Source organism: Carassius auratus, chromosome 14 (genome assembly GCF_003368295.1).
Source record: "Carassius auratus strain Wakin chromosome 14, ASM336829v1, whole genome shotgun sequence".
In the NCBI taxonomy this organism is placed as follows: Eukaryota; Metazoa; Chordata; class Actinopteri; order Cypriniformes; family Cyprinidae; genus Carassius; species Carassius auratus.
Window position 1 is genome coordinate 27,323,157 of NC_039256.1, and position 22,760 is coordinate 27,345,916.

Consider the following 22,760-nt stretch of genomic DNA (forward strand, 5'->3'; position numbering starts at 1 on the left):
AGAAAGAGAGAGAGAGAGACAGAGACAGAGAGAGCTAATTTTCATTCTTCTCACATCTCAAGCAGGTGCACCCACATGCAGGGCATGTACCTGAGGAGAGAGCATATACAGTAGCCTACTCCTTAAGGAAATGACAGTTGAATCACTCTCTTAGGTTTAATGCGACTCGAAGGCTCACACGTTCCATCAGCTCTAATGTTTATCCGCTTGGACAGATGCTTGAGGCGTCGGTCAGTTGTCCCTCAGCGTGAATGGTAGCGTCCGATCTCCCTCTCCCGCGCTCATTCAGCGCGCGCCACTGTTTCGCTTAATCAAACCAGAAGGTTGTAGAGACTCGCGATCTTACCGTGTTTCGCCGTGTGCGCATTTTAGGACAGCAGGGTTTCCCTACGGACGGTCATCGTCTAACAGACTCTCCATTCAGTGCTCATTATCTTTCTGCGTTAGGTGTTTTATCCGCTATCAGTTGCTTTCACGTGCGATGCTCTATATTTAAAGCAATTGACAGTTATCTTCAGAAAAGTATCGACTCGTCGGCGTCGCGTTTGGAAGGTGCTCCTCGAGGGAAATAAAAGTTTCCTTCGGGAAATGAAAAGGCTGTCCAGCACAGGTAAGATCTTGCATTTATATGTCAAGCTCTGTGTGTTTTTACCAGCACGCGTTAATGTCCCGGCTGTTTTTCTACACTTGTATGAATGCTGAAAATGCAACTAAACAGTGTCGCTTCACTGACAGATCCTTTTGGTTAAACTGGCCCTGTCGTGTGATCTTAGTCGTGGCAATGTGGATTTCTCTCGTTGGTTTCATCATCCTCATTATTTCTGGCGCTTGAGCGGGACGCCAAAAGGACGCGCCGGACACTTTTTTTTAGTTTTCATTTGTCTATCGCGTCCGCTTTGCAGTTTTGCGGGTTTAAAAGCTAGATGGTTGAGAAACAGGCTTACAGTCCGTGACGGTCCGGTTCAAGGAGACCGCATACCGACACTGTCCATCTACGAGAGCGCGCTCTCGGTGAAGCGTCTGACCCTCTGCATCTATTTCCCTTCTGGCTATTGACAGCTACGCATAAGGTCATATATCATCAGCAGCTGCAGAACATGCCAGAAATGGCTAATGGTGTAGCCGCAATTAGTGTATTATGCTCTGTTAAGGTCAGAGAAGGCACAGACCACTACTTAGTGTTTCAGCAGGGAAAACAGTGTGTTATTGAATCCGTTTACAGCAGAATATTCAGTGTTTTGTCTCTCTAAGGTTGACTGTTTTGCTGCTATGCACCTTAAAGGGGTAGTTCATCCCAAAATTCTGTCATCATTTATTCACAACTCAAGGTGCTTCAAACCTGTACGAGTTTTCTCTGCTGGTTAACACATAGATAGTGACTGGATATGTCAAACCATACATATCTTAAAAGTCCACATTAACTATATTTAGTGTGCATATGCGGAACAGATCATCATACAGTATGTTATTTACTGTCTGAGCTTTCCATAAATCATCCATTAGAATACACAAAACAAGTTGTGATGTCGGATGATTAATTTCTGATAAATTATTTGGTTAAAAATGGTGAAGCTATGAGCCAGATGCATGTTTTTGTGTGAGTGCAGTAGATACCATGATGGTGCTTTTTGTATCTAATGGATAAGTTAACCCAACAATGAGTAGTTTCCAATTTATGTGTCACGTTTTGCAGTGACAATTATGTGTTTGGATCTAGAATACCCTGTTATTTGTGCACTTTAGATAGATGGATGTAATGGCAAAGAGCAAGCATTGATTCTTCTCATTTATCTCTGAAGTAATGCATTATGCACAGTTGCAATTTGTTCACCATCTATTTTCCTTCAGAAGGTTTAATATTGTGGAATAACAGCTCATTTAACGTTTATAACATCAAAAAGTTTCGGATCTCATTGAATTCCATTTTATGGACGAGACATTCAATAGCAACCAAAACTTTTGGATTACCATTATCTTTCAAAATGTTTTCTTTTGTGCTACACAGAGCAAAGAAATCCATACAGAATTGGAACGATATGAGAATGAGAAAATGATGACAGAATTTAAATTTTTGAATCTCTTTAAACACCGAATTTCCAATTACAAGGTTTAAAGAACCCTCTCCTTCTCTCCCCGAAACGCTTGCTCAAGTTCTTTCATTTTAGCTGTCTCAGAAGAAAGTGGAATGACTTTACTGAACGGTTATGAATCATATCTGTTATCATCTTGTGTTATACTATCTTAGCGTTGGCTGAATGTCCCTTACTATGTGACGAGTTCAAAGTAGGTGAGTTAGTGTACTTATTGATACTGCTGCACTTCGATATGAACGAGGCGGTCAGAAAATAGATAGAAAAGATCAAGAGATGGAAGCTCCCTGCTGGGTCTCTGGCTTTCATCTGCTTGCGCGATCTCCCCCCGATCCTTCCCTCCGACTGATCCCCCTCTCATGTACCGTATCTCTCAATTAGAGCTCAAAAACTAATGGACACCAAGTAGAGATCAGCAGAGGGCGAGAAAGTGAGAATGTGAGATGTTTGAACAGAATGAGTCAAATCTTCTTCAGTTTTCACAGATACAGACTAACAATCTGGCCAACTGCGTATTTGTGCCTTACTTCTAAAAATCCTACATGCAGTTTCAAGGGGATGAAGATTTGACTGGTTATCCTACTATCAAGTAGGCACCTGCCAGACATCGTTATCAGCCTCTTGGTACCTGGTGTGTGTGAAACCCAATCGAATATTTAGATGTAAGCAGTATATGTGTAGATAACTCTAAGCGCACGCACACACACACACACACACACACACACACACACACACATACTCACACTGAATGGCTAAACGGCTTTAACGCCGGACAGCCGTGCATGTCATACACAATCCCTCATCCTGGCCCAGTTGGCACAGTGTAACTCCAGCTAACATGGCAGAGTAAGCAGTGTAGAGCCGATCACACTTAGCAGTGCTCACTCTCATTCTCTCTCTCAGTTAGTGTGTGTGTGTTTGTGTGTGGCCTTAACCCCCTTAAGCTCACACACTGGCTCGTTGCCTTCTTTGGGCCACGAGCAGCACAGATCTCTCTACGAACTCCAAAATGAGAGCAGATGCTTGACTCAACCCGGCTCTGCTGAGCACCTTTGCTGAATGTAAACTCCTTCTGTTTGCATCCCCCTGTACCCTGAAGCCTTGCTTCGTAAGACTGTCATTTTTCACATTTTATGTAAAGACATGTTTACAAACAGCAACAAATGTCCAACTTGTTTAAATATATGCTTTAGACTCATCTTCCTTCTTCTAGGTGAATGGTTCTTAAAGCTTCAAGGCCACCTCAGTTCAAATCAGAACATCCATATAGTCACACCAATGTACGCAATGGAAAAACGAAATAACTTTGAGCGAACTTTGTACAACTTCCTTTCTTCTGAACTAAAAAATGAAATGAAAAAAATATTTTGAAGAAGCAGTATTGGTTAATATTGATTGCTATTTTATGTAAAAAAGTTTTGAGAGCAGAAATTTCTTATAATTTATGTTTCACAAGTTTGTGGTGACATGAGGGTGAGAAAATGATGACAAAATATGAGTGTGTGTGTATATATATATATATATATATATATATATTGCTTTCTCTAGTTCATGTTAGCCACAATTATTGGCACCCAATTATTGCAATGTCCTTTTCCCAAGATAGAAGCTCTGAGTTTTCTCCTTTAATGCCTAATGAGTTTGGAGAACACCTGATAAAAGATCAGAGACCTTTCCTTCATCCAAAATCTCTCCAGATATTTTAGATTCACAGCTCCATGTTGGTGCTACCTCTCTTTAGTTCATCCCACTCATGTTCTATAGGGTTCAGGTCTGAGGACTGGGATGGCCATGGCAGAAGCTTCATTTTGTGATCAGTGACTGATTTCTGTGTTCATATTGATGTTTGTTTTGGAGTACTCCGTCATAAGAGTGGTCCATTATAAGATTAATAACAGAGGCAGTCAGGTTTAGAATTTGTATCTCTTGGTATCTGACTGAATACACAATGCCATGTATCTGAACATGATGTCAAGGACCTCCGGCAGAAAAACAGGCCCACAACATTAAAGATCCAGCAGTATATTTAACCCTTTTTTTAGTTTCGTCTGACAACTGAATATGCTGGAGTTTGTTTCTGGATGAGCGAGGATAATTTTTTCTTGAAACCCTCCCAAAAGACATGGTGATGTAGGGGCTGTTTTATTATTATTTTATATTTTTTAGGCTTTCTGACCCCAAGGCCCAACTAATCTCTGCAATTCTCCAGCTGTGATCCTTGGAGAGTCTTTATCCGCTCAAACTCTCCTCCTCACTGTGCATTAGGACGATATAGACACACATGCTTTTCTAGGTAGATTTGTAACATCTTTAGTTTATAGGAACCTCTTAATTATTGCCCTGATGGTGGAAATGGGGATTTTCAATCCTTCAACTCTTCTCTTAAAGCCACTTTCTATTTTGTGAAGCTCAACAATCTTTTCTGTTCTGCACATCTGAACTATATTCTTTGGTTTTACTCCTTGTGATGGATGATTAAGGGAATTGGCCTTTGTTTCCTCATATTTATGATCAATGTCATGGCTGGACAATTTCATGCTCCTAGTCAGGTAAATATGAATGGGGATATACTTCAGATATATTTTACTCATAAGAATTTCTAGGGGTGCCAATAATTATGGCCAACATGCATTGGAGAGAAACATTTATTTCATCATCAGAATTTCCCCCCAACTTTCAATTGTTTTACTTCGCTGAAAGGTTAAAATTTTGTGATTTATTTATTTATTTTAAATGAAAGATCTTAAGGATAAACAATGCAGATTTAGTTTCACAAACGCCTTTGCTCATATTAACCAAGGGTGCCAATATTAGTGGAGGGCACTGTATAATATTTATTAGTGCTGTCAAATGATTAATCACATCAAAAATAAAAGTTTTTTTTTTACATAATATATGTGTGTACTGTGTATATTTATTATGCATATATAAATACAAACACATGCATGTATATATTTAATAAAAGTATCTTAGGTTTATATATTAAATATATGTACATATAATGTAAAATATAAGAATATGAATATATAAATGTATAAACATCTAAATATTTTCAAAATATATACTGTACGTGTGTGTATTTTTATTTATATCTTACATTGAATTGTGTAGACACGGTTTTAAACGGTTAATCTGTTTTAAATTTACTGTATTCTAATGGCTTGCTATAATATGTGTTTTATGAACTATACTCAGTCTCTTTTTATGCGTGTACACAAGACTTCAGATCTGGGTTAGCGCTGACAGTATTTATTTATACCCACACTGGCGTCTCCCACATTTGTGGACACACCAGAGCATCAGTCTTCATTACTGTCAACATAAGCCTGACCCTTTTCAACCAATTAGCATTGTTAAGCAAAACTCTAGTTCACGCTTGTGTGAGTGTGTTGTTGTAGATGTGTTTGTGTGTACATATTGGCTTGGCTGATGTAGCGAAATCCATTTGCAGTTATAGGAGTGTCTGCATCATTATCAAGGCCCCCTCCCCAGTCCTGCGTCCTTCAGCCAGGTCTGTGGCGTGTGAAGGAGAGTTGGGAATGAGACCAGATAGATGGTGTGTGTGTGTCAGGGAATGGAGTGTTTGTCCGAGGTATGGAGATGCACTAATGGATGAATGTGTCTGTGTGTGTGTGTGTGTGTGTGTGTGTGTGCACTTGTGGTGAGGTTTTTGACTGTTGACTTGGCATAAAGTGCCAGATTTGAAATGCTTTCTCACAGGAAGTCACAAAATGCTTGTGTGGTGTGTTGACACATTAGGTGTATGGTCTCTCCCCTGTCAAGCACTCTGACAGATGCAGCCTGTGATTCCAGTCCTCAGCAGATTAAGAGATTACAGTGTTGGGTGGGAGTGTATAATAACCCTAATGCATCTAAAACCACATTCACACACGGACAGCTGAGAACATCAGAGTGCTGATGAACTGTATCTGCAATCTTCAATATGTCTTCATGATAGGTCAGGCCGACATTGACCACAGAGTTAACAGCTGATATTTTCACTTCTAGTCAGGCCGGGACAGATGCGGCTTACCTCAACACGGCACAGCTCAGGTTGCTGTTGATAAGCGTTAACTAGGTGATGGTGTCAAATCCATGACCCAGACAGACTTACAATTAAATAGCAGCTTAAAAGCAACTTTTAGCACGAGAAGAGTCTCTCCTGCTCTCATTGCTGCAAAGCTGGATAGGATTGCTATTAGTATGAATTATATATAATACAATTTGAAAGTTTGTGGTCGTATCCCCTTTTCTTTCTTTCTTTTCTTTTTTTTTTGGAAAGAATTAATACTTTGAGCATAGGTGTCATTTGAGACACTTATAATACATTTCCATTTCAAAATAAATTATTTTTACCTTTCTGTTTATCACTGAATCCTGAAAAACTTAAGATATACATTTACACACACATACGCATAATAAAATAAAATAAATAATAAGCAGCACAACTTTTTTCAATATTGATAATAAAAAGAAATGCTTCTTGAGCAGCAAATCATCATATTAGAATGATTTCGGAATCATGTGACACGGAAGAAGACTAGAGTAATGATGCTGAAAATTCAGCTTTACATTACAGAAATAAATACAATTTTAAAATTAATAAAAATAGAAAACAGGTATTTCAGTTTTCAATGAATAATCAAATTAATGCAGCTTAATTGTTTTTCAAAACATGTATATATAAATATAAATATAAGTAATTAAATAAACTCAGATGTTTCTAAAGCTAACATGATGTTATATAAATAATTATAATAATAATAATTATTATTATTATACCAGACCTAAAGTAGCAAAAATAAATACATATGCTTTATAATAATACTATAGTAGCTTTCTCTGTAAAGCAAGTTTGCGTGCTCTACATTCAGTAATAGGAAATACATCAGCACAGAAAAGTTAACTTTGCTTGTCAAACCATTTCATGGAGTTTTTAACTTCTGGGAGCTGGTTCATGAATTTCTGTGATTCTTTGTATAAACATGGGTTTTAGCTGTTAGCAAGGGAGTTCCTGATTGATGGTGTCTTATTGCAAAGGCAAACTCAGTGCTGATTTGGCAATGGCCCAGGATGCTATCTTCAGCCTGTATCGGAGAGGAAGAACCCCCTAGACATCTGTCACCGGTGTCTTGCCCGCTCTGATACCTCGCCGCTGGCACTCTGAATTGGTGCTGAGTTACAGCAGAGCTTCCCAAAACCATCATCCGACTGTGATTCCTGGCACTGGCTCTTCTATTCAGTGGGGTGAAAGCGAGGGGACACTCAAATGCTGTTCTATCTAAATTTATTCACTCGTGTTAATTTCCGTGCTTTAACTGTAGATGTTTACCAGAAACTGATTGAGCTATAGTCTGTACTGTTTCATCAACATGTTGTCATTTAAAGCTTATTCAGTACTCTCTCTTTCTCTCTTTCCCCTCTCATTTCTATCTTGGCTCCTGATGTTCTAGCTGATTGTTAATTTAATTTGCAGCTCTTGAGGGATGGTACATCACTTTGTGTGTTTTTACTATTTTCTTTTTAAAGAAATGTCTATTGCTCACAGAGGTTGCATTTATTTGATCAAACACACAGAAAAACAATAATATTGATAATTATTTTTGCTTAAAAACCTATAAATAGTCAGTACATATTAAATGAGCTGTAAAACAAAGCCATCCTGAATTATTGTTATTTTGAGAGACTTACAAGAAGGTTTCATAGTAGAATGACGACTTATGTCAAAATATCTATAATTTCTAAATTCATAACCATTGCTGAATCAATTTCATTGGGGGAAAAAATAAACTTTCATCAAATTTTGTAGGACAACACATATTTACAGTATATAATTACACACACACATACACACATATATAGTTATGACTATGTTGACTGAAATAATTGCATTATTATATCACAAAGATTTTTATGCGGTGACTACGTGTTAACAGAAAGAAGATGGTAAATAGAGAGACGTTGAGAGCAACAGATGGAGAGAGAGGGGAATTTTGTTTAGAGTTTAGATCAGATAACATCTCTTGAGACTCTAGACAAAAGTAATTTAATAAACTCAGATGTTTCTACAGCTAACGTGATGTTTAGTTCATTCAATTCTTAAGAGGGTTTTTTACAGTTCTGTTTAAAGAAATAATGAATAAAGAACAACATAAGAAAATGGGAATAAGAAGCCTGCGCTTTAGAAGATATGGGTATTTGCTGATTAGTAGTGCTTTAAGGCAAATTAATAAATAATGATAAATTATTTGATGACTTGAAACTCTCATAAATGCTTTTATAAATTTTAGCAGTTAGAAAAGTTGCACTGGAGCCATAACCATGTGACTGATAGTTTATCTATGTAGTTAAGTATCTCACAGTTTGGTTGAAGATAAACCGCTCACAAATCAGCTAAATGAGTATTTTAGAGAAAGTTAGGGCTCAAAGAAAAACAAAGTTTCTCTGGTTTCTGGTAATTAAACATCACATTCATGTGTACTCATTTGTTAAATGCATTCATTCTGATGCGAGCTGAAGAAAGCACAAACACTCAGATCTCCATTTATAAGATGAAATTCAGCAGCTGCTCTCTCTAGCAGTGGGTCTCTTACAGTGATTAGTGTAAAGGGACGAACAGAATACTAAAATAGGTGACACAGAAACCTGGGGTCACCGCTGAGGGTCTGTAGAGACTTCTTGCAGGTGATAACATCTGTGTTCATCAGAGAAAAAAAAAAAACCCTCAATTGCTCTCTGGAAAAAAGCAAAACTCTCTCTGTTAGCTTGCTAAAGGCCACATGCATATTCTATAGCAAAGCTTCAGCATTGACCTGCTGACACGAGAGCAAAGTCAATGTATTTTAGAAAACGCAAAAGAACATGTACCAACAGCAAAACTCAGGAAAAAAGAGGACAACTACAATAAGTCTGCAATCCCATTGGCCTTGATCCCATTTAAATGTGCTGTGATCTGAAAAGATGTTTATGCTTTTCAAGACAAGCAGCAGAAGTGAAGCAGAAGAGCAGTGAATACCTCCTGAACGCTGCCAGTTTGAGCATCTGCAGCTAAACCGGATATTGTGCCAATACAAGAGTTCACGTGTTTGTGATTTTATAGTTGCTGTAAGAAATTAGAGACTTTTTTACTACCTTTTTTCTGACTTAGCCACTGAATTACACCACCACACCCTCTAAAGACATGTCAGCAAATCTGAACAAGCAAAAAGGGATGAACTGCATTCAGAAGTGAGCATCAGTATGCCCTACTCACTTAGAAGGGCAAAGCACTTGAAGTGAGTACTATGGAGGGTGCATGTGATCATAAATGGCAAAATTGCTTCTTGAAGTGACCTAATGACTGTATGCTTTGCTAACGTCCTTGTGTAAGAGCTCTTTGTGAAGAGATGCGACTGCTCAGTTTCATTTCAAATGACCGTTTGAATGGTGTGCGGTTCCTGTACTGCCTTTCAAGGCAAACATGCATTTGGGGTTCGCCCATGATTCAAAACCGATTTTTTTGGCATACTCTGTGTTTGTTGTGTTACAGAGAACGATGTGATCATCACCGGACACCTATTTCACTTATATCTGACACATTTTAATCCCCAAAAAACGCCTCTGAGTGCTTTTAAGAAAGAGATGCAATTGCTGTTTCCATATTTACCTGACTTGAGATACATGCACTTTGATAGATATGTAATGTGCAAACCATTTGTGGCAACCATCACGCAGAGAGCAATCTCGCCACTCACCGCTCTTCACTAATATCACAAGAGAGAGGTCAGGCCCAATGATTTATGGCTGCGATGATGCATCCCGGCCCGGAATGATTAATCTCTGCTGGGAACACTTTTAGGAGTACAAGTTTAACCTCTGAACACCCTCTTCCCAAACACAAAACACACGGGTTCTCTCTCACGCATGTATGCAGTCATTTCCTGGGAGTTGGAGGAGAAAGATCTTACCTGGGCACATTTTGTATGTGATGACCCTTCTATAGGTGTTGTTCTGTCCTTGTTTGTGGATGTGTGTGTGTGTGTGTGTGTGTGTGTCTGTGTATATACCACTTGTAGGGTACCCGTCTAAACCCTTCCACTACCTTTCACCTCGCACACATCAGTGATATTGAAACAATTTCTTCTATTGATTATAGGTGCTAAAAGCATTCGTGTTATGCTCTGTAGAAAAGACTAAAGGGACATTTCTAGGTAGAGAAATAGAAAGCACTGCTAGTTCAGACAAATGCTTTCAGCGACCTTCTCAGCATGCTTCCCTTTGAGGATGAATTACACAGAAAATGGCTGGATTATACTTCATCCTCAAATCAAAATGGGGAAAAGGGTGACATTTTTCAAGAATAGAACAAAAATTTTTTTTTATTTATTTTAACATTGTGATTTATTTATTTATTGCACTGTGATTATTTATTTACTTATACTGATGTGCTAACTTGATGTGTAGTTATAATACAGTACAATTAAAAAGCTTGGAGTTATTTTATATATATATATATATATATATATATATATAATGTGCTCACCATAGCTACATTTCATTATCATCATCATCATCATCATCATCATAAAAATATTTGGTAAAATATATTAATGTATTATTATTATCATCAATTATCAAAACAATTCTGCATACATCATTTTTTTTTAGGATTGTTTAATAAATAAAATATTCATTTTATTTGAAATGGAAATATTTATTGGATAACACATATTCCTTTTGATCAATTTATTGTGTCCTTGCTGAATAAAAGTAATGTTTGAAATTTCACTACACAAACTGGCTTCATTTTCTTTAAACACATTTTTCAAATACTTTTGAAATATGACTATCACATCCCTTGCCATTTTGTAAAACTCACCCTTGAACTGTCAGCTCTACACAATCACCTGTATTTATGTGTGCGATTTGACGGCATTGGGCAGTCAGCGGTTCAGATCAAAGAAAAGACTTCCTGTTTGATGCACAAGATTCTGTACAGCTATTTAAGATTAAACCGTCCTATCTCATTCATCTAACTTCTTTTACCCTGGTACCAGGCATCTCAGCTTTTGTGTGTATGTGTGTGTATGTGTGTGTGTGTGTGAGTGTGGCTAACAGCTCTCATCTCTTTCATTAATTATGCACGACAGGCTTGTGATGGTCCTGTTGCTGCAGTGCTTTATCAGACGGTGAAGGCCACAGTCACTGATGAGTGTTTTTCGGAATGCTCAAGCGCTTTGAAATGATGCATTTTGTTGCATTAATAGATGTAATCTTTTTATTATTTTGCCACCAGTGTGAGAGCAGACAGCAGGTGGGGTGTGCATGTGTTGTTTTAATCTGGTTGTGTGTGTGTGTGTTGTAACCTGGCTATCGGAGCACAGGTGACATGAAACCTCAGTCTGCGGTCAGTGCAAGGAAGCAAGCTGTTTCCCTCTGAGAAATTGGACAGTGTTATTTCATTACAAGGTTTGACGTCAAAGGTCTGATAACACCGATCTGGAAACGTTGGCTTGAAGAACATGCATGGAAAGATTTCAAAACAACCATTGTCAGTGCTCTTTTTTACAACTCTTTCCACATCCTCTCCTCTTTGGCAAAGAAATTTGTCTCTCATTCCCCTCATTACCAGCAGCATGTAAAAGCTGCCTAAACAAACCTAATTAGCTCATTAAGAACCAGTCTTAACTACCTCCTGGGCTTTGTTCACATGCTCCAGACTTCTAAATGTTGTGGCTGATTTACTCTTGTACCGTGTGATTACTTTGCCGGGTTCACAGTATCTCCGGCTGCATCGCCCCAGCGCCGCTCCTGCGTCTTACCGTACGATTCTCCAGCTCTCTCCCACTGAGAGCCTTCCATTACAGAACACACTGACGTTAAATAGGAGATTGCTATCATTAAATTCACATTAAGCGGGCAGTAAGATATTGCTATGGAAGTGTGCTGCCGTTTGATTTTGGTGCAGAAAAGGTAAAGAGCATTTCAAATCAGAGACGAGTCAGAGATGCGTCATTGAATTTTAATGCTTCTATTACTACTGAGCAGGTAAATTGTTTTTTTTTGTTTTTTTCCCTAAGTCATTGGTTTTCAAATTTAGATATCATCCGTTCTTTTGGGGAAAACTGTTAAATATTTGGTGAAAAAGTGTGAAATATTTTTTAATGCTGTGTTGTAAAGACAAGTAAATGTTGCAATTTTAAAGAGCCAGTATGATGAAAAAACTAAGCTTCCTATCACTGTTTATAAGTCCTGTACATTAGGTTTAAATCCATCCAAGGTTAAAAACATTGTCATTTTGTCAAAATATCATTTTAAAATTACCTCAATTCTCAGAGATCCCGAAACGGTTCACGCGAAGCTGTTCAAAAGATTCAGTTTCCTTAAACCCCACCTTTCGGTAGCATACTGTGTTCTGATTGGTCAACTAACATAGTCAGGTTTGATTGGTTGCACCTCCACGGTAAACTATGCGTTAGCATCTGTTTGGGGTGAATTATGTCTTATTCCTCTCACCGCGAAGCAAACAGTAAAATAAAAACTTGAACAGTCTCGCTGCTTTTTCTTCTGTGTGTGTGTATTCAAGCCGCGCGCTTCAGTTTGAATTTGAATACCGCGTTCAGCGCGGGGGCGTGGTCACGAAGGGAGACATGAGAAACAGATATCGTGTTGTTTTCATATGGATTACTTTATCACAGAATATCTGTTTTCGGCAGCACTTGTTTAGTTTTAAAGTAGACATGTCAAGCTTTCTATTAGGGATGCACCGAATATTCGGCCACCGGAAATTTTCGGACGAAAATGGCCTTTTCGGTTTTCAGCCGATAGATTTTTATCACCGAAACAACACGGCCGAAATGTTGTGATGACGCAAACAGAAACCGTGACCTGCACGTGCACCTGCATAGCGCAGACCACGAGCTCCCCGCGAAGAAGCAGCGATCAGAGCACAGAAAAAAAGACTCGTCTCTGCACCAGATGAGGGGCATGCACTCTCGTTGTCTGATATGTTCAGTGAAATTCTGCAAGAAAGTGCCTCAAATAATAATACGTTGGCTATTTTGTTCTTAGGCTACTATATATGTGACATTATATATTATTATGAGATTATTATGCAAAGTGTTCCTAGTGACGTACATAGAGATGGGCAAAAGATTTGAAATCTATAACGACTCGTTTCAGCAATTCAGAGTCGACTCCTTACTTTAGAAGCCAATAACTTTATAAATCGTGTACTTTTTGGTTTAATTATTTGCACATTGTTTACACTGATGGACAGCTACATCATACACTGTAATACAGGTAATTTTTGATTTCCCATCTGTGTGGCTCTTTAAGCAATCAAATGTATTTATATCCTCTATATTTCAATGCAATGCATGGATGAATGAATGAATAAATGATGAATGAATGAATGAATGAATGAAAACAAACAAACAAACCAACAAATAAATAAATAAATAAATATACTTTCAAACAATAAAATTAAACGCCACTGGTTGAGACGGTTCTTTTTTCTCTCTTTTTTTAGCTGGTCAAGGTGCTCAAACAAATTCTATACAAATTCTAAATATTTATGATTTACTTCTCATAGATGTCTCATCCCATTAAGCTGAGATAAAAGTATTTTATTATTGAACAACTTATATACTTAAGATTAAAGTAGTACTGTAAATAGACACATTCATTTTTAAAAGTGCATTTGTTTCATGTTGTCACTTGAGCAAAAAAAAAAAAAATGTTTTACATTTATTTATTTTTTTTATCCACGATTGTGCTTAAGTCTCTCTTCTACCTCTCCATCCAACAAGCCTGACTATTAGTAAATTCAGGGATCTGGGAGAAGCATGGGAATAATCTCGTCCAGTGCACAACCTGTCATATCAGTGTAACCAGGCTCGATCACTGTGTCGGGTAAAGAATAGATTAAATGTCTCGGCTGATTATAATCTGATCCACCCTACGGCTGCGCTATTCATATTTGGTGTTTACAGAAAGCAGATGAAAGGTAAATCGACAAAAAAACACTTTAGCTTTGATTTTGCATCATCCTGACATAAAAACACACATGATGTAATAGCGTGAAGTAACCGATTTCGCAGGCTACAATGGATTCGCAGCATGATGCTACGCACACATGTTTGTATTTGTAATATTTTTGCCTCTGCCAGTTAGCAGTGTTTAATCCTTGGGAGTTTAATTAAGTCGGAGCTGTAATTAAATAGGCAGGTGCTAATTTGTCTTAAGTCTTCAGTTATTGGGTCAGTATGTGAATGTGCGAGTGTGCTGGCGAGCCTTAAGCTTGTTTTGGCGCTCACACGCACTCCTCATTGTCCAATCAGGTTGGGTTTATGTGGCTAGGTATATTGAGGGGCAGAACTGCGCTCTATTTGCATGTGTAGATAGAATATTTCGAGCGATAGGCCGGCAGACTCCATTTGAAGCAACAGCTAGTCATTTGCACACAAAACAGCCACTTCTACGCGGGCCCTATTGGATTTACATGCCGATCGATTTTGATATTTGCTGACAAGGGTGCTTTTTTAAGTACTTTGTGTCTCGTAGCCGGCAGGTCATTCCGGCTGGCCTATAGATTGCACATGAAATAGGTCTTTGTGTTTGATGAGTCCACTGGCTTGCCCTGGGCTCACCTCTCGATGTGTGTGCGAGAACGATCCGTCTCAGCCGTAGGGACCCAGACTGGCTTCAGTGTGCATATTGATCTATTACCTCTCAGAAGCCCCTCACGCTTTTACCCTGCAGACTTGCACAACAATAAACGGGAATCTCTGTCTCTCCTTTTCTGTATACACGAGTTGTCGCTCTCTCTTTCTCCCTGCCTTTGGGCTTAAGACTCGTTCAGCTCCTGCTCTCTGTGTTGGCCCTCATATTGATGTAAATTGTTATGCTATTGGCTTGTTTATCTGTCGGTTTGGCTCCGCATGGAGTGTAAGTGACAGGTTTTACTCGGCGCTGCAGCGTGTGAAGAGAGCACTTCAGATGAGCTGCTGTTATTTTATTTTCTCCAAGAGGAGCCACAAAATGAAGTGTCAACGCGGACCTGGGCTCCTGGAGGAAGTGATGTCGCGACACATCACACAGCTGACCTTCCCGTTGCGCCGCTGAACTGCAATTAAAAATTAATCTATAGTGTAAAGTCAGCCAAGGTTAATGAATTATGAATCCCTGCTAATCTGCAAAGAATCAGACTGGAGGAATTCTTAACACACATCTTTGTTAATTGTGTTTCAACACTGGCTGTGACAGTCTGAGTCGACTCTCTGGGGTTTTTTCTCTACTGCGAGCTCACCTTATAGCGACAGCTGATCTGCATTACAAATACACCACATTAACTGAATAACCATCTAATGACAAATTCACACATTTCCCCAAACACTCACATTAACACCACGTGCAATGCAATTTTGTAGGAATTTTGTATGTGGCTGTAAACGGGTTTGAAAGCTGCTATTTAGTGTTACTTTTTTATTTGTATAGTGCTTTTTACGATACTAATCGTTGCAAAGCAAGTTAGTTTCTAAGTAAGTTTTTACAATATTTAGTCAAACATTTATCATATCCTGTAGGTGTGTAGATTAACTAACTTTCCATTAAGTTTTAGCATTCTATTCCTATTCCCATTTTTCATTGTTAGTTGTTCATCTGGCTCATGTAGTATGCCCAGGAAGTATATAACCTGTTTTATTAAAGGGATAGTTTACACTGTAAAACCAAACTGCAAAATTACCTTTAAATTAAACAAATATAACTGAAAGTTCATTGTACTTAATAGAAAACACAGTAACTGGTTATATATTCTATGAAGCACGAGATGTATTTGAAGTTCTATATTATCTGTAAATGTTAATCAGAGTTAAGTCAGGGTGAGGTTTATAGTGACGTGCTGATAATCCTGCTCGTCTCTCAGTGCTAGATTAGGTCTGGTCCCACAGTGAGAGGAAGCTTTTCTCTGTGTACTCAGAAGCTGCTTCTCAATAGAATTACACGCACCCCGGCTTCCAGTCACGCATGGAACCTCACAGAGAAGTGTGGAAGTTCGACACACGTCCACTGCAGTTCCCTTTAGACACAAATGAAAAGTGCACGTGTTTGTACATGCACATGCAGGTTTGTACATGCATATGTTGTTGAGCTTATTCTGTGAACATGGGTGGGTGTAAGACTGGTCAGGGATTTGTCAGATTAACAGCTGACTCCAGTGTCAGTTTGGTGGCAGAGAGATTCTGGAAACACACAAACACTCACACACAAACACTCACACATGCTGTGCATATACAAGAAAAGTTCACACAAACTTGCCATAGCTCCCGATAGAACAGTGTTCTTATTGGTTTACTTAAACATATTCAGAATCCCAGTTACCAGATATATATATATATATATATATATATATATATATATATATAATATTAATATTATTTATTTATTTTATTATTATTATTATTTTTTTTTTTCAATATATTGGTGTTTAATGGGTGTTAAAATTTTATTAATTGCTGACAATTGATTCCCTATAGCTGTTCTAGATTTATGACTTTTATGTAACTTCGCTGTTACTGTAGTTTCTGGTCATAAAATAATAATAAGATCAAAATTCTATGTCCATTTATTTTATTTTATTATTATTATTTTTTGTATGTGTGTAATAAGCTACACACTGGGTTCCTGTTGGGTTTTAGTTTTATTTTGCGGTAGTGAATGATGTATCTAGTGAATTGTTTGACATTTTTACTTTGAGACTCAGGCATTATTTAAAACAAATTTTCTTTTTTTTTTCTTTTTTTTATTTTTTTTTTTTATACATTTTTCATTATTTAAAGTAAAAAAAAAGAAAAGAAAGGAAAATCACAAAAGATGTTGTACTAGCTAAATTGCCTTTGGAAATAAATTGCTTTTAGCTGCACAAATATTTTTTTTTTTGAGGATTCTGGGAGTTGTGTTGTACTAGTCTATGTGGCATAATATGGCTGATTTTTTTTTCTTTCTTTCTTTCCTTTTTATCAGTCGGAGGAAGAAGACAAACATTCGGCTCATTCGTCCACTAATTCTTTCCTCCTCTAGATGTTGTAAGTAAGTTGACTTTCCTTTGCTCATATGTCACTACAGGCTTATTGGATCAGCTGGCCTGTCAGTCTGTGTGTGAGTGTGATCTGCTTTAGTGATCTCTGCTGCAGCTGTCAGGCTGACGAGTGAAACCCTGCTGTCCACGATCACACCCGATCAGCTCAGACGTGTCCGGTCTCGCACCGTATGGCTACCGGCCTGCATTAGTGTGAATGTGCCACAGGAGATGCTTTGCCACTGTAACAAACGTGTTTCCTTGGCAAGAGCATTTCAATAATGTGCTCCAACAACAGCAGAAGTAAGTTAGACAGCTCCAGGCTGTTGAACAGCGTTGCTGAAAATAAACACAGGTATTACTATTTTTATGCCGTGCGCTGTGAAGGCGTAGCCTATAAATCTCTTTGGAGCTTTTTAGATTGTTAGATTTTTATGGATGAACAATGTGCTGTGAAAGAACAGCGTGTTAGTGTGAGATCTTTGCGTTCGTAGTCACACCTGTGTGTGTGTTTGTGAGTTTGCTGTGCTCTGTTCCTAGAGGAGGTTGACAGCTGTGTGTATAAGTCAAGCGCTACATTTAATTCAGCTTGTGTACTGACATGAAATCCTGCAGAGATGACCTTGCTGCCATATTTTCAGGAACAGATGCACAGAAACAGAAGGCATGAGTCCATTGGTTTCTGGACCAATGTATTTGCATGTATCAGAATATAAAAGTCATGTGGAGGTCTGTTTGATAGTTGTTTGTTTATAGTTTTTGGCTTTTTGTCATTATTGGGCTGTACATGGACAAAAGAGTGAGAATTTGATGAAAAATTATTTAAATATATAATTCATATATATAATAATATTTGTATTTATTTATTTTACTTTTCATTAGGACATTGGAAACATTAATGTTGAACTGTAAGAATATTTAGTTTGTCATGCTGTACATGGACAATAATTTGAATAAAATTAATTTAAATAATGTTTTTATTTATACTAATATATTTTTTATTAATTAAACTTTTCATTCAGACAGTGGAATATATATATACGGCTGTCAAATGATTAAAATTTTTAATAAAATTAATCAGAATTTTCAGTGGATTAATCAGGATTAATCACTATTTGCAATTACACCTGAATCCTAACCATTTTTTTTCTGAAATGCATACCAAAAGATAAATAACAGGACACAGATACATAATTTTGTGTGTTTTGTAGAGGTATGTATTGATTCATCAATATGTGGTTCTTTTTTTCTGAATTTCAAAAGTTTAACATTTACTTAGATCAAATTTACCTGATCACTATATCAAACCATGCCCTTTAACTACAGATAGTGTAAGAGTTTTAGGTGAACCAGTGGTTAAATATAGCCACATATCTATGAAATTATGGATAGAGAAACTCGAAAGAATGAACTCAGAAACACAAACATGCGCCACCATCACATAAGCAGCACTCTGGGCACTCTTGTTGTTGGGAGGTGTTCATTTGCTCTGCCACAATACTTTAGGATCGATATTTTCACGTTCTGAAGGCTTCAAGTGCCAGTAAAACCAAGTAAAAATGCATATGCTTTTACAAACAGTTGTAATTTTCGCTGCATTGCATGTAGGCGTTCTGCGCATGCGCAGTGTGAAACACAGGACGCTATAACAGGAAGAAGCTCCAGCGTATCAACTACCAAAGTCATCTCTGTTTATCGAGCTTGGCATGAATGTATTTGAGAGTAACTGGGGTAAAACCTTAAGCTTCTTCTGTGTTTTCGTTGTGGTGCTCGCCGCAGTTTTTTTACTACCTTGAGAATTCAGAGATCGACGAGACTTTCCTGACCTGAATAATTTGTCACACTGGGCATGTGTGAAATGCGTAAAAAAATGTGTATATATATATATATATATATATATATATATATATATATATATATATATATATATATATATATATATATATATATGTATATGTATGTGTATGTATACTAATAATAATTATAAATATTATTATTAAATTGTTATTCATTCGTTTTTAAGTTTATGGCTTTTTGTCATTAGGGCAAATGATAGATAAAAAATTTCATTAAGGTACATCAAATTTACATTAAGTTAGAATCAATTTCCACTATATTTTTAACTGAATATTCATATATTCCCTTAGAAATACATGACAACATGGAACTTTAAAACACTGCAAACTGTCTCAGAGGTAACGTTTCAAAGTGTTTCAAATCTATGTAAGTGAAAGACAGGAACTATTGAGAAGGAGAATTAGGGGTGCCCATTAACTACGGTGTGAATGAGATGATGCCCTTGATGGCTGGACCAGTTGATTGAAAGTTTCCTGGCAGGATAATTAATCTTCATCTAGATCAGCACATGGGGTCATTTAGCCTGTACAGGTGTATTTAAAAATCCTACATCACCTTTCAGGACTGCAGTCACTTGGCAAGGTTAGAGTTTTTGACAGTTCATCTGAAACAGAATGTGTAATTATAGTCCATTCACATAAAGCTGCACATAGAGCGACTTCAATGCTACAGATGTGTGCTGAGTCTCTCAAGGTCTCCTTTGGCACACTTTAGTTGACTCAAGCTTTAGTATCTGTGCTTAAATAAAAGATGTCTTAGAGTTGCAGGAAGTTGTTTGAATGAGAGCGACTCTGTAAAGAATAATACTGTATAATTGATGGAACCCTGAACCGCACTGCTCAGACTTAATGCAGTGCAAATTTAAAACTGTCAATAGTTTAAAGCTTGTTTATAGATCTTGGGAATCATTAAACACTGGAGCATTTTACCGAGATCTTTCAAGCTTGTGCGTAAATGCTGAGATTGTGTCAGATGCTTATGCGTTGATGTCGGTACTATTGTACATGTTTGCGAGGCTTTAAATTGGAAGAGTACAGCATAAATAGCGGTGCAACAGGTGGATCCGTGTGTGTTAATCTCCGCTGAGAAAGACTTTGGCTTAAAGCTGCATTTGCTTAGATCTCCATCTGGAACCTCTGACCACTGAAACTCATTGGAGGGATTTCACTAATGAATGAGATGCAATCTATAATAAGCCTCATTTGCATAGAAAAGATGCATGTTTACTTAAATAATCCCAGTGCAGCGTTTATTCACTGCATTTAATGTCTGGCTAAATTGGATTGTACTGTAGGTGCTTAGCAATAAGACACTGGTTTTTACATGCCACATCTGTTTAGTTCATTCTGAAAATATACTTTATTATTATTATAGTTGTGAAAAATGTAATTGTCTTTTTGATTTAAATTATTGATTTCACTTTCAACCTCGTCTGTTCATGGATTAAAGATAGTTAAGCAGCTTGTTTGCCAATGGTGGGATCTAAACGATATCCCTTGAAGGAATGTGTAATCGATAACCTGCACGACACAAAGTCAGAAATGAACCAAAAGAGGAAATTAATGCTATTTGACAAACTTACTAAATTAAAATGACTGGCCGCTGTTTCTCCACAACAAACACAAACTATCTATTTACCCTCGTAGGCATAATCTTGTTACATCTTTTCATACGCATACATTAGCGTGGTTGTATTGATCTCATATTACCAGCAAATTAGCAGAACCGCTATGAATGTAGTCTATAGTTAATCTTTTACTAAGCCTTTGATAAATGACCAATGGCAATCAATATCCATGAGAAATGGACATTCATCTGCTTGATGTTTTTCAGGTTTAGTAACCAAGATGAACTAAAAAAAGATAGTGAAACAGAAAGGTGTTGGTTACAGCAAAAGACAGATGTGTTATTCACTATTGAGCATTGCATTTTCTTTAGATTTTTTATAGCATAAAATATAGCTCTTTTATAACCCACTTTGTGTTCATCTCTGTTTTTGTATATGAATGTGTTTGATTCTTTACCAGTCTCTATCAAAGTAGACTACAGTATGTAACTGATGTGATTGTAGGATTAAAGCGTCTACATACTTTAATGCCTTTATTAAAACCAAATCTCTGAATAGACGTTAAACCTCTGAATTTGTCTGTTTATTGATTCCCCAGATGATCTGCAATTTAATTTCCACACAGGGGCCTCACTGAACAGCATGGTCCTCGCTTAAGTCGAGTGGGTTTCATTTGAGCAAAGCATGCTTTCACTTTTTTCTATTGCTTTTCCTTCAATTGGATCAGAAGATTATCTGTCTGGATGAATGGCCTTTGTTTCTGTACATTAGTGTGTATTAGTCTCTTGGCGTAGACGGCACGCTATTAAAGAGCAGTGTAATGTCATCAGCTCTGACAGGACGATGTGTGTTTGGGGAATATTTCACATTGGATCGCTGCTCGTCTCCACCCACTGTGCATGCGGCATGCAGGAGGTGAGAAAAGCTAGCTAGCGTGCATCAGAGGTTACGTGTCTGGCATGTGTGTGTGCTGTTTGGACTGAATAAACCTATTGAACAGGGACCCCTGTGACTTCACATCACCCATAGCAAGCAGGGAAACATCTCGTGGGTCTTCGCTCGGCACTGAGACCTGTCAAATAAACCTCATTCTGACTGCATAGTGGTGCTTTGTTAAGCCGTCTCATTTTCCCGTTTCCCTCATTTCTCTGCATACCAATGACACGCCTGCTTCCCAAAGGGTTAAGGATCCAATCTTCCTACTGCCGGGATCTCGTCAGGTCCATGTGTCGTTTGTTCCACACGTGGAGATACTAGTGCTCTGCTGGGTAGGATGTGCCATCCAGGGTGTGCTGAAAATGCTTTGAGTGGATGGTGGTGAACTGATTCCCTGAAAATGCCTCAGATGAAGTCTTTCAAATGAACTGCTTTCCCCTATCCTTGTGATGACTTATAAATAGGAGAACCTTTAATGATGGTGAATGTGTCAGTCAAACTGCACCCCATGAAGACAAAGCCTCATTAGCTGCAGGTATATAGGGCAGCGTTTAAAAACAAGCCCTTCTCAGGTTACATTTCTAGTTCTTTAATTTAATACAGTACATGCCATGTAGGCTTCTGTCATGTGCTTCAGTGGTATGTTGCATATTTTTGTTGTTGTCGTTTTTTTAATAAAATAAAATATAATTTACATCTAATTATATCCAATATTCACAAAAAAAAGAAAAAAGAAAACAAGGAGTATGTGTATACTAATTTGATACAACAACAACAATAATAATAATGATGATGATGATGATTATTATTATTATTATTATTTGTATATATTATTATTATTATTATTATTATGTGTATATTATTATTATTATTATTATTATTATTATTATTAAATAGAATACATAATGAAATAATTAAAAACATTACAATAAGTGCACTCACATGTACAATGTGTATGCATGCCTTTGCCTTTGTCTGTTTATATTGAAATATTTTAATATTTTAATTATTACTACTACTGTATGTATATATATACTGTATGTATATATATATATATATGCAGGAAAATATTACAATGTATGCACTCACATATAAAGTGTATTTGCTTTTTAATTCATAGTTGTAACAACAGTTGTTTAGTTGTTATTTTTAGTTGTCTAAAAATGATCTTTTCTCGAAAATGTAATTTTTAAGATTTTAACTATTTTAAGTACATGACTACAAACACTGCACTTTAAATTATTTTTATTTT

General features: G+C 37.2%; 1 protein-coding gene across 3 annotated transcripts in view; it reads left to right on the top strand.

Annotated features, from left to right (window-relative positions):
• The first annotated feature begins 241 nt into the window (after positions 1–241).
• tenm2a (teneurin transmembrane protein 2a) overlaps positions 242–22,760 on the top strand; it is a 273,356-nt gene continuing 250,837 nt past the window's right edge. For 2 of the 3 annotated variants that reach the window (XM_026281000.1, XM_026281002.1), the window contains exons 1-2: positions 242–610; positions 17,094–17,159. The gene's annotated coding sequence lies outside the window, so the exon portion shown is untranslated. The remainder of the gene's footprint in view (positions 611–17,093; positions 17,160–22,760) is intronic. The other variant, XM_026281001.1, reaches the window with a different exon arrangement.